This window comes from Cucumis melo, chromosome 10 (assembly GCF_025177605.1).
Source record: "Cucumis melo cultivar AY chromosome 10, USDA_Cmelo_AY_1.0, whole genome shotgun sequence".
Taxonomy (NCBI): domain Eukaryota; kingdom Viridiplantae; phylum Streptophyta; class Magnoliopsida; order Cucurbitales; family Cucurbitaceae; genus Cucumis; species Cucumis melo.
In genome coordinates, this window is record NC_066866.1 from 23,006,689 (window position 1) to 23,020,863 (window position 14,175).

Sequence of the window (14,175 nt, forward strand, 5' to 3'; positions counted from 1 at the left end):
TTGAACTATTAAAAAATGCAAGAATACTTCTCCACGTTTCTAGAAATATTGATTCACAATATGTTCTCGATGCATTGTAAAATAAAGTAGCAACCGCGTCATTCTTATATTTATCATGCAAATTTTGAGTCAAATGTTGGACATAAAGGTCATGGAATGCGAAGGGGAAAACAGATGAAATATCCTTGGAGAAGTATGTTTTTTTATTTGTCACAAAGCCTAGATTAGGCACCTCCCCTATCACCTTTCAATTTTTCTAATAACCACTTTATTGAGACATCTGTTTTTCTATCAACTACTCCAAAGGCAATAAGATAAATATGATTATTACCATCTAAAAAAACGGAAACTATCAACTGACCCCAATATTTGTTCATAAGAAATGATTCATCCATGACTATGATCGATCTAATGCAATTTAAGAATTCTCGGACACATGACCCAACAGCCATAAAAAAGATATTTGAAGAAACGATCATCTTCGAGTTCCATGTGAAATATTATACCTGGATTTGTAAGTTTGAGTGTTTCACCATATCTATGCAATAGATTATATGACTCTTCAGGAGACTCTCACACTCGTTCATATGCATTTTCTCTAGCACGCCATGCTTTTTCATAACTCATATTTATGTCATAGTCTTGCCTCATGCCATCTACGATATCACGAGGTTTGCATAGGAGATCGACTCCTTTAAATTTGGACTTTCTTAATTCTCCAACAATCCAAGATTTTGTTTGTTTATGGTCACGATTCAAAAACTCAAGAGAACACAAATGAACTTTTACATATTTTTTAATCTTGAATATATTTGAACCCTTCAACCTCACCGCTCGCAATCTCCAACCACACTTGTTTTCAATGCATCTAACAAAAATAACCTCTTTTGTATACTTTTTTACTACTAATGGAAGAAAAAAAATTCATTGCCAAGACACTTAATCTCATTAACAAATCTCTCTTGCAAGAAAATATTTGTCCTACATCCAACTCCTCACTTGTAGAGCTTTCTTTGGATCATTCACTTCTTTTTGTTTTCAACATTCAACTAGAGAAGTTGTAGTGACCTTTAACTTTTCCTTTGCAATCTTTTGTAGGAGTATCTCTTTGTTGTGGGATGTCAAATGATTCATTGTACATCTCAACTGACTCTCATGTAAAAATATCATCTTTTGAATCATATGACTCATATGATTTCCATATAGCCGAAGTGGTCTCTATCATGTTATCACACAAGCCAACCTAAACTTCACCAATATGAACTTCATCAATATGAACTTCCTTCTCATCTAATGTATCCTTTGCAATTGGAGGATGAGGGTTTAAGTTATGAATTTGGTTGCTCTCGGATACTGAATTGTAATCTTTGTTTAACACTTTGTTGCTTTGATTGCTTCTAGGCTCAAATGAGATGTATAGGGGGACCTTCAATGGATTTTCACTAAGAATATAAAATTTCAAATCACGGTCATTACTTAACTCAAATGGAGGAGCTTCATTTTCCACTTTTATCTCATATATGCATCTTATCTTTATGTCGAACTCTGTAGAGTCAACTTCTACAAGGTCATATAATTAAACCTGTAAATCTTTGTGTGTTGTTTCTTTACTAACAACAATGCCTTTTAACATGTCTCTTTCATATTTTCTTCCTCCTTCATCCCATACACCACCTTAAGCTTTTTAGTTCCTACAAAAATTGATTTGAACTTAGAAGTTGACATATCACTTAAAAAAAGTGTATGACTTATTTGTGAGATTAAAAAACAGTAGCTAAAAACTAAATAAAACATGCATAGTCCCACTCTAAATAAGTATATGACTAATTCAACCTCATTTAAAGTTTGGAAGCAGCAAGATGTTTACGAGATTGCGATATGCAAAAAATAGTAGCTAAAAGCACCATAAATCACATAAGCACAAGTATATAATTCATATGAGATTAGGCATTTGAACTTAAGAACCTGTGAGATGCCTGCGAGATAAAAAAATAACAAGTAACCTGTTGACATGCTTTGAAACAACTCTGAAACAACCATAAACCAACTTGAAACAATTAAAAATTATATTATGTTTATACATTTAAGATTCAAATGTTCTACCAAAAGAAGAGGAGAAAAAATATATATATAACACAGCACAGTTCGGTAGGAAGAAATAACCAAAAACAAAAAAAAAATCTAAAAACTTACTGGACAGCACGAGAACTTGATGGAGCGACGAACAACACCGGAGTAGCACGATATGCACTGGAGTAGAAGCAAGGATAGTTCAGAGAAAAATGAAAATAGTTTTGGTGTTGGTTCTTCTTTTTTGCTAATAAATGGGATAATACGTGAATGGGTTTAGGTTTTTTTTTTACATAATGGGATTTTTTTAAGGTTTTCTTTACGTAATGGGATTTTTTTTAGGTTTTTTTCTTTAGGAAGATAAATTTTAATGAATGATATTTTTGACAATTTTTCTTCAAATTGTCCTAAAATTTAACTTTTTGAAAATCAATCCCAAATTTCTTTTAACCTTCGCTTTTTGGCCTATTTTTTACAATTTTCAAGGAAATTTGAAAGAGTTGGTTGAAAATCCTGGAAAGTGGTAGGCCTTTCCATCTCCTACTTGAAAAATGGAACAGTTTAAAACATGGCAGGCCAGGCTAAAAGTAATACGAGGCCTTGGTGGATGGACCTCCAGTAAAAGTTTGTCACTTGATTACTAGAGTATAGATGTTTTTATCTCAATTGGAGTATATTTTGGAAGGCTTGAAAGCATTTCCTTAGACACCTTGAATATGATTAACTACTAGCAAGCCAGAATTAAGGTTAGACAAAATCTGTTTGGTTACTTGCCAACAACAATCGAATTGAAAGATGAAATTTGTGGCAACTTTTTCCATAACTTCGGAAATATTGAAACTCTAGAAGAACCTTTAGCTGTTCAAAATGCTTTATTTATTAAAGATTTTTCAAATCAGATTGATTTAATAAGATTATTAGATCATGTAGATTTATTGTATATTTATTTTTTCCTTTTATATTTTTCTTTTGTATTAATCTTGTATTAAGTTTCAGTTCAGGAAATAAGAAAATAAGTTTTCTCCTAAAACCTCATGGTATCAAAGTCCATAAAACCCAAACGAGTATTTGGTCCAATAAAATGAACTTTAATTTTAATCAAGATTGGTGAACCCAAAGAGGCATTATCTTAAGGGAGCATGTTGAGAGGAGAATCTCACATTGGAAAAGGCAAGGGTACTCAAAATCCTCATAAGATAGATGAGTTTTTCCTTTCATTATCAATTGGTTTTGATATGGAATCCTATACTATTAAACGTGGTAACAAAAAAATAAGTGACTAACCTTAATTTTGATGTCGTCTTTCCTTCTCCGACGAAGTCTTCCTGTCACACCCCATCCTGGAGCACCTCCTCACTAGGCCCAAGATGTGCGTGAAGTCGACCGACATTGTTCTCCTCTTAACAATGTCAGTCAACCCGTAACTCTTAGTAGTCTCTAATTAAATAAACTCAGACACAAAAATGCAGAAATAAAAGTCTAATTTGAAAACAATCATTTAAATCTTTGCAAAACATTCTCAGGTTTACCCAACGAATAGTCAACCTGCTCAACAACCTTATATGAACAAAATGGAGTTCAGAGTCCCAACTAGATAACACTAATACAAAACTTAATTCACAAAATAATACTAGTCTATTATAGATAACGACAACTAGGTCATCTCTTTGCTTAAATACAAATGATCATGCATGCATGAAATGAACCAAATCTAATCCACTTCTTGAAGAGTAGACAGAGGCTTTAACACGAGTCAGAACCACGATCTCTACCTATAAGGGAATTTAAACATTGAAATGGTGAGTTATTTAGCCCCATGAGTGACAACTTTTAAAACCAAGCATGATAATGAAAACTTTAACAAAACATACATAAACTTAGAAAAGCACATTTTCTTTTCAACTTTTAATTTTGAACTTCCTCGTTTTTTTCTTTCTTGCTATACCTTGAACTCTTTGTATCTACGAGACATAACTCTAGGCATGAAAGCCATATCCCTTGATACAATTCCTACAAGACAAAACTCTAGGTGCTGCTAGCACCCTATCTAGTTATTGTCATCATGAGATGGAAAATCTAAGCGTCCGTAGAGGCCCTCATCTCTTACCTAGTCTATATGTGATGGAAACTCTAGACATCTACTAGATACTCTCATTGCACGACCTCTATAGGACAATTTCCCCTATAGGATAGCTATCAAATCAAGACATCTCGGTATAGAATTAAACATATTCAGAAATTTCATGTTAAAGCTTAAACTTACTTAAGTTAGCATGCTTATGAAAACTCTTGCATTAAGCAAGTCTCAAATCTAACTTTGCTTTAAAATCATCTCTTTGCTAACATTGACAGAAGCATAGCATTCAAACATATTCTCATAAATCTCATGTTTCAAGAAAACATTTCTCAATTTGAATGCTTAGGAAACTTAACTCAATCATAATTTCTCATAACTCTTTTCTAAACTTGGAACTCATGCTTTGTAGATAAATTTCATAAATCTAGTACATTCAAATGCTTAACTCAAAGAATGCTTAAAAACATAATGATGAAAATCGAAACAAGCGCAGTGGAAAAAGATCAAATTTCACTCTAGATGCAACTAAGTAACTTTAGAGATTAACATGCATATTTACCCTAATTAAATCAAATTAAGGTTAATAGAACATATACCTTTGTAGTTTCCCGATTCCTTGATAATCTCCTCATAAACTCGAACCGGGACCTCCACAAGTGTTGACCCGCTATTCTCTAAACTTAGAACCGGGTGGTGGGACCCAATATGTGAAGGAAATTTAGAGAGATGGAATTTGGAGGTGAAATTTTTGGTTGAAATTTTTGGAAGAGAGAAAAATATTTAGTAATTCAAAATACGAAAATTGGCAAAAGATCTTAACAAATTGAAAAATTAACCTTTAAATAGACTAATTACAACATGTAATTAGTTTCTTAAATCTCAATACCTAATAATCAACTCACAATTAGTGGAACTTAGTGGGTTAGGTATTTACATCTTATGTAGCCACCTATCCCACTAAGTGTTAGTGTGATTATGTAAAAAACGTTGGATTTTTTCACTTAGTCCAAGGCCAATATGATTATTTGACCATTTAAGTAAAAGTCAAACTTTGACTTTTTATCATTTTGTCCGTCTTGACAAATTTTGACCTCCCGAGCATGAATCCACATTTATTTTTTTGAAATTCAAATCATATTTGAATATAAAGCTGGTCAAAGTTTGACTTTTCAAAGTCAAAAAGACAACATTTTGATTTTTTACAACTTTGACCATTTTCATCAATTTCGAGCTTCTGAATATGAATTTGTATTCATATTTCTAATATTTAAATCACATTTAAACATAAAGCTCTATATCCGACGGTTATCTCACATATATTTGTTGGTTTCTCTCTCTCTACCTAATTCGAACAATTCGAATTATTCCAACATATTGTTCTAGGTTAATTATATATAAGATAGTAGACCAGGTGTTGTGGTTGTTATCTCTTATTTCTAATTACTCTTTTAATCATGTTTATGTTGTTGTTAACCGTGTCCCTTCTTATTCATCAAATTTTTCTATTTCGGATTCCTCATCAAGCACTACAAGAGACGAGGGTACTCCCAACGTACAAAAACGTCGAGGAAAGTGAAAAAAACGTCGAAAAAGGATATGCCGACGTTTTTCATGATGTCGGAAATAACGTCGAGAGAAATGAGTCGAAAGAGACATTCCCAACGCCGTGTTGGTACGGCGTCGGGAATGCCTCTCCCGACGCCATGACATGTGTCGGCCAAAGTGGCGTAGGGAGTTCCTCTCCCGATGGACCTTATGTCGACCCATGACACGGCGTCAGGAATGCCTCTTTCGATGTTTCTTTTCGACGTCTTTTGTATGTCGGGAATTCCTTTTTATATATATTTTTTTAAATATGTAATTTCTAATTTTTTTTCTCTAAAATATTTTGCTCAAACAATTCACAACGACATTCGAATTGCTCAAATATTTTTCCCGACGTTTTGGATTAAATTAAAACAAATTCAATATAAATTAAGAAATTAAGAAATACAAACAGAAATTAAAAAAAAAAGATATAAAATTAATAATACGAATAAGTTAAAAAAATATTAGTAAGTTTAATACAAAAATTGTAGTTCTCATAAAACAAAAAAACGCAAAACATAACAAAAAGTCTTCCAACGAGGCGCGTACGCGTCATTCTACACCTTCGGTCCTACAATGATATAAAAGTAACTAAGTTTAGTACATATATCCATATGTTCACTATATACTATCATTGCAAAAACTTAAGAATAATGGAAACATATATACGTACCGCGAAACATAGCGTCCGTCTTCGTAAAATTATTACGTGGGTATGACGATGACATAATGGCTGTGGACATAGAAAACAAACATTCAATAAGTTATTCAACACAAACAGACTACCATAAATGCAAGATAGCCAAAACAAATCTTAACACACATATTACATTTTCAATTCAAAACATAAACCCCCTTCAAATTTGAATGCAACCATAACCCCCTCCCCCCTCCCCTTCAAATTTGAAGTCAACCATAACCCCCTACCAAAATTTCAATTAGCTAGTAATCCCCCTTCAAATTTTAGTTTAAGTATAACCCCCTTCAAATTTCAAATGAACTAAACCCCTCTTCAAATTTCAATTCAACTATACCCCCCCCCCCCCCCCCCATTTTCAATTTAACTATAACACCCCCCTCCAATTCAATTTTCAATTTAATTATAAACCTCCCCCCCCCCCCCCCAAATCCAATTTTCAATTTAACTATAAACCTCCCCCCCACCCCCCAAATTCAATTTTCAATTTAACTATAAACCCTAAACCCTTCAAATTTCAATTTAACTATAACCCCCTCCCCCAAATTCAATTTTCAATTTAACTATAACCCCCTCCCCCAAATTCAATTTTCAATTTACCTATAAATCCTAAACCCTAAACCCTTCAAATTTCAATTCAACCACAAATTACACACATTCTATACAAAAATACATTTAACAAACAAAAATCTATTCTAAAACAAAATCCTAAAATAATTTTCTTAAAAAAAACCCTAAAACTTATATTTAAACTAAACAAACCTTTATATTTAAACTTACCTAAGGTGGCAGACGGCGGCAAAACGGCGACGGACGGTGGCGAGGGCCGACAACGATGACGGAACGAATGGCGGCAAGCTACGGACAGCGATGAATCTTTGTTTCTCTCTTCTCACTTTCCCTTTCGTTTTCAGTTCTGTGTAAAACAGAATTGAAACGTCTATAAAGGGGATCTCCCGACGCCGCACGAAAGTGTCGGGAATAAGGGTATTTCCGACGCGCAATAGTGTGTCGAAGAAACTCCTTATTCTTGACATCGTTCCCGACGCACTGTGCATGTCGTCGGGAATAAGGTGTATTTTAAATTTAATTTGGCCTTATATTTTCGACGCTGTTTGGCCGACGCGTGCTTAACGCGTTGGGAATATCCTTTTTCTTGCGCATTGTGCGTGGCGTCGGGAATAGGATTTTCTCCGACGCGGCTTTCACGACTCATCTGTTCGGCATCGGGAATATCCTTATTCGCGACATTCTTTGTGCCAACGTCCTTTTTGACGTCGGGAAAGCCTCGATTTCTTGTAGTGAAGAACTTCCAATTGCACATCTAATTTTGTTTACTTAGACCAGGTGGATGGGTATGGACATAGGGTGCAAGACAGAGATTACTCCTACCCACTTTAGGATTAGTAGAGTGATCTCTGTCTTGTACCCTATGTTCCTACCCATCCACCTAGTCTAAGTAAACAAAATTAGATGTACAATTGGAAGTTTTTGATGAGGAACCCAAAATAGAAAAATTTGATGAACAAGATGGGACATGGTTAACAAACAACAGAAACATGATTAAAAGAGTAATAAAAAATAAGAGATAACAACCATAACACATCTTTGCCTTTCAACAATAGTAATGACGTTAGGATTGCTGCAACCATCACGATACAATGTAACTCTGGAAATTAAATATTTAGAAGAGAGAAAAAGATTAGATAAATTAGATCATAAACAAATTGGCTGAAAGATGTGCTCAATGGGACATGGACTTCACCCAAAATGAAAGTTATGATAACGGTTGTTTTCATCACATCTACTATTGAACAATACCCTTAAAAGTTTAGGGTTCATGACAGGAAATTAGTCAAATCGATAGGATGAAGACATATTGACTATTTTTTAAAGATTCAAATTTAAAAAATAAAATAAGATCTAATATGAAAACTAGTTTTAATTTCCTAATATAACTAATTAAGATTATTTTGAAATAAAATCAAGAAATTGAGGTTGAACTAATAAAAAATAATAATTTGGTTATTTTGAAATTAGTAAAATGGAATAAAGTTATTAAAATCTTTGACCAATTGGTTGAGTCTTGAAATATATCAGAGAGAGGTTATGATAGGTAGGGGTGTAAGAATAACCTGAGCAACCCGACAATCCGGACTACTCAACCCATTGGGTTGGGTTAGTTTAAAATGTGGGTTGGGTTTGGTTGAAAATTTTGATTTTTTGTGTTGGGTTGGGTTGCGGGTTGAAGGGTTGAAAAATTAGGTTCAACCCAACCCAACCCGAATTAATATAATAAATATAAATATTAATAAATAAATATATATCATATTTCATTATGATTTATTTATTTAATAAAAGTTGCTTGAGAATGTCTCCCAACCCAACCCGTTTACACCCCAATGATAGGGGTTGCTATATTTCTAACTCGTTGAAAATAATTACAGACTCATAAATGCATAACACAAATTAATTACATTGAAGAGACAAAATAATTACAGATCGGGCACACAAAATATCATGCACGTGCCATAAGTGTCATTTGCTAAAAATCAAAAGAAAAAACAATTTTATCATTTTTCAAAATGATCCCTAAAAATCTTGCAATATTCTTTAGTATCTCCTGAATCAAACTGCTTTGATTGAATAGATAAAATTTCATTTTCTATATTTTGTATTTTATTTTTGGTTTTAAAAAAATTGCTATAGAAAATCTACTGCAAAATATTTGAATCTTAGATTTAAATAAATAATGTCAGCAAGTACGAAGATAGTTCCTTGAGAAAAGAAAAGTAGAACAATAATTTAAATTAATATAAATATAAATTATACAGTTTCACCTGGAAATCCTGCATGAAAATGGAAGGGGGACTGAGCTTTCAAACTGTCTAATATTTTAAAAAGTAATAATAAACATAAAAGGGAAAATAATATATGAGATAATGTAGGCTCATGATCAAGCGAACAAAAACTACGTACCCATGTGGAACTTGTTATTTATTAATACACAATAATAAATGAAACAATCTGTCAGACTTGTTTGAGACATCGTGGTGATCACTTATTACTTTGGAAATGGTGTTATGGTGTTGTGTTTTTTTTATGACAAATAATCCAGAAATTCAGATTTGATTTACTTTTTGAGGTTTGACTCACCCTTAAACAATGCTGTTTATCTCGAGCATTATATATTTTAAGTAAAAGCCTGTCTACCTCTCAAAAGTAAATGAACTAAACTTTTTCCTTCCCGTCTCTTTGAGTTTGCATCTTGCTTTGCATTTCGGTCTTCAATCTAAAATTCATCCAAGTCCAACTAATAGTAGTAAAAGAAACGAGGTTGCAACTGAACAAAATTGTTAAAAGGAATAGAGACCACAAAACAGAAACTAGATTAGTGAAAGACTGAATCGCAGAACACGCTTTTTTTAAAACGTTTCGCGGTTCTGCTCTGAATTGTGCAAACAGAATTATGTCTCGTCATCCCCAGGATAAAACATCTTTTTTTCTTCGTCTATTAGTTTTTCACATAAACTAATTGGAACCAAAAACACACAAAGATTGTCACTCGGAAAACTTTTGAGAATGAGATTGTAAGAAGATTGTTTGTTGTGTCTAGAAATGAAAATTGAGGAATGTCTATATAGTGGTGAAGGATTAGCCACGATCAAAAGAATTTAATTGTGAAACTTCACAAATTTATTATAATAAAACGTTTACAGTCAAAAAAATTAATTTGTAACATTTAATGGTAAAAAAATTAATTTTGTAACGTTTAATAGTCAAAAAATTAATTTGTAACGTTTAACGGTCAAAAAAATAATTTTGTAACGTTTAACAATCAAAAAATTAATTTGTAATAAACAACGTTTTCATAATTTTTACAAATTTTTCATTCAATACTGTCAAATCTTAACAGTATATATATATATATATATATTCAAGATGGATTGGGATTTGGGAAAGATTTGGAGGGTACTTGGTTTCACAGTAAATAGAATGGTGTTGTTTTGTATATTTTCTTTTAGCAGAAAAAGGGTTGGGGTTGGAGATTTAAATGTGAGATATCTTCGGGAGAAGTTACCTATAGCTTCAATCTTTTGTCTTTATTTTTGTACTTTACTCGAACTCTGACTCTAGTGTTCTAGTTTCTTTTTTGTAAGGAAGGAATGTTTATAGTTTCCAATGGCGTTCAAGCTTGTGAACGTGTGTACAAGGCTTGTATGTGCATCTATGAATAAATTGATTGATAAGGTCTAGTTTTGAAATTTCTTAGGTGTTAAAATAAACCTACCTAGCAATTTATGAGTGAGAATCTCATATTGACTACCCTTATGGCTTTTACAACTAAGAGAGAGGGAATGTTGAAAAGGAGAGAGTTTTGTTATTCTTTTTTAGAAAAAAAAATAAAAAAAAAAAAAAAAAACTAAATTGCTCGTTTAGGTTTAGATATAAATATTATTTGATACAAAATGGTGATTTCATTGCAAGATTATTTTAAGGTATCTGGAGAAAAATTGGTTGTTGGCAGCTTTTCATAACTAATTTTTCATAGAGTAAAAGAATATAGTGTATTTTATACTTTGTATGATGTGGAGGTTGGTAATATATGAGCAAAGTTTCCAATAAAGTTGGACATTTGCCTTTTATTTTTGCAGTCTTTACTTGTGGAAGGAATTTTTGATCAAGGTGTGAAATTGTCCCTTCTTCTACACTCCTTTATTAAGTGGACCTTTTTGTTCTTAGTTTACTTGGCAAGCTGGACAAAAGAATTCCTAAAAGAAAAAAAAAATTCCACAAAACAGATTATATATGTTCATTATAGGATATGCTAATGTTTGAACCAAGTGATTATATTGTAATTTTTTCCGTGGCCGTGGGTTTACCCTACAGAACTACCTTTCTTATTTCACTTCATGTATGTCAAAACTAAAAAATTGAGGTAAAATACAATTTTCTTGAAACCAAATTCGACACCATCTTAATGCAACTCGTCTATGCTTTGGGCGTAAGATAACTTTTTGTTAAGAACAAAACTAGGAGAAGATGATGTCAATATTTAATTTCTTTCTCTACTATGGGAGTTAACCGACCCTTCACCCTCTTTGCCCAAAATCAACATAAATCAACATAGCAAAACAGTTGAAGTGGGTGCAGACAGCATTTATTTTTATACGAAAGAAAGTGCAGTTTAATGAATTGTTATTTATATTTTAGAAACTATTTTTATTGTTTATCTTCTAATCTTTCAAGAGATTTATTATGTTATAATGGAAATGTCGATGAACCTTTTACGTTAATGTTAAATTCATAAAAGAAAAATATGATGATATTTATAAAGATGTCGACAATATTATTCTAAAAAAAATTATTAACAACGTTGTTTTTTGTGGTTTGATATATTGACAAGTTAATTAAATAGCTAGGACAATTTGCTAATGAATACTACGCTTCTCTGTTTAGGTAGGTGCATTTATATTATCTACCTTAATATCTTAAATAGTAACCTAATTGCTTCGATAAAAAAATTAGAAATAAAAGATGAATGCAAACTAGTGCATTTTAAAGTTAGAATTGTTGTGTTTAGATCAACCACGATTGAAACGAAATATCTCCTTTGGAAGTTGTGCATCTGAACTTATTAAAATTACGTAGGGAGTTCTTCAAAGATGTCATTTTCGGATTTATAAGAAGAATCACACACTTATATATAAACAAATTGAAACTGCTCTTTTTCATTGAAATGGAAGTAGTAGTAGATGTACCAATGCTTGTTCTACTTAGGTTTCGTCTGACCTATAGGTACAATTAAGTATGTAGATGCTGTTTCATTCAATCACATACCACAGCACAAATTATGTCCTGTTGCCAGTTGCCACCCCCATCATTTTATTTTTCATCCTTTGTGAAATTTAGTTTTATGAGACTCAGTGTGAAACTAATTCCCCACGTAGGATTCGTGGAACTAAAACTTTCAATTAAAATTCTTTAATTTTCCTCTATGAATTCTCATTTAAGTGATCCATCCTTATGATTTCACCTTTAAATCGCTAATTCATCATGCAAAATCCTTTGACCTCTCTTAAATCAAATAAGTTTTAATTTTATATCAAGTTTTTTAAAGTAGTTTTTTCGAAAATAAAACAAAGTGCGAAAATATTTACACCGTATAGAACAATCTTGAAAAAGAAAAAAAACCCACAAATTAGCCCACGTAAAACAACAAAAATACCCCATGATTAATTGGTCACACACACGTGAAAAAACGATTTTGTACTCAGTCTAAACGATCTTTTACCCTTGTACCCTTGAACCTAGTCTAGACGATCTTGTACTAAATATAAACAATCGTATCTTGTACTATTGTACTTAGTCTAAACGATCTTGTACTCAGTCCAAACGATCTTATACCAAATCTAAATAATTGTATTTTGTACCCTTGTACTCAATCTAAACGATCTTGTGCCCTTATACCAAATATAAACGATATTGTACTAAATCTAAACGATATATTAGTGATAATAGTCTATCCATGCCTATCTGGAATAGACAACTAATAGTTTAGATTTTATACTAATAATGTTTAGATTTTGTACCAAGAAGAAAAAAGAGAAAATGAGAGAAGACGAAGAAGAAAGAAATTCTAGAAGAGGAAATAAAGAAATTTTGGAAGAGGAAATGAAGAAATTGCCAACAAGAAGAAATGGGAATATGATAAAGGAGAAGTAATAATACGAAGAGGAGATAAGTAGCAAAGAAGAAGAAAAATAAGTGTCACAATATTCAAAACCAATAAAGGGCAAATTTAGATTATAGAAAAATAACGGTGATTTCATGGATATAAATTGTTACACAGGCTGTAAATATTTTTGGATTTTATTACATTTATGTAAATTATCCGTTTTTAAGTATTTATACTTAAAAAAGTTAAAATATTTCATACTTATCAAATCCTTCGTACAATATCTTTAGGTTAATTTTCATAAATATAACAAAACACCAAAATATTTACGACTCATGTAACAAAATAAAAAAATTCATGATATTTTCAAAAATTCCAGGTTTTTCCTTGAATAATGCTTAGACTAGGTAGAATGGTACAAGATCATTTAGACTTAGTACAAGGGTTCAATATCGTTTATACTTGCTATCAGATCGTTTAGACCAGATAGAAGGGTACATACAGGATCGTTTAAACTTAGTACAAAGGTACAAGTTCGTTTAAACTTACTACGAGATCGTTGCTAAGGGATTATTGCTAAGAGATCGTTGCTAGGAGATTGTTGCTAAGAAATCGTTTAGACTAAGTACGAGATCACTTAGGCTGAGTACAAGATCATTTTTTCACGTGTGTGAGTGATTAATTGCGAGGGTATTTTTGATATTTCACTTAATGGACTTGTGAACTTTTTACTTTTTAAAAATTGTTTTATACAATGTAAATATTTTCGCACTTTGTTTTATTTTTGAAAAATCTTCATATCTTTATACGAATATTGATATAATTATCCTCGCATAAACATATTCATATCTTTGTATGTATATACATACAATTGTTTTCTAAAAATAATGAACATGTATAGAATAGGAAAGGAAAATTGTCAAAAATAAAATATTTGACAAAATATTTACACTTCATAGAACAAACAAGTGTAATAAATTTTGTTTTTTAGTGATTTATTCCATGGAATGTAAACAAATTTTGTTGAAAAAATTGACACATACATTTAGTTTAACTTTCAAGTGT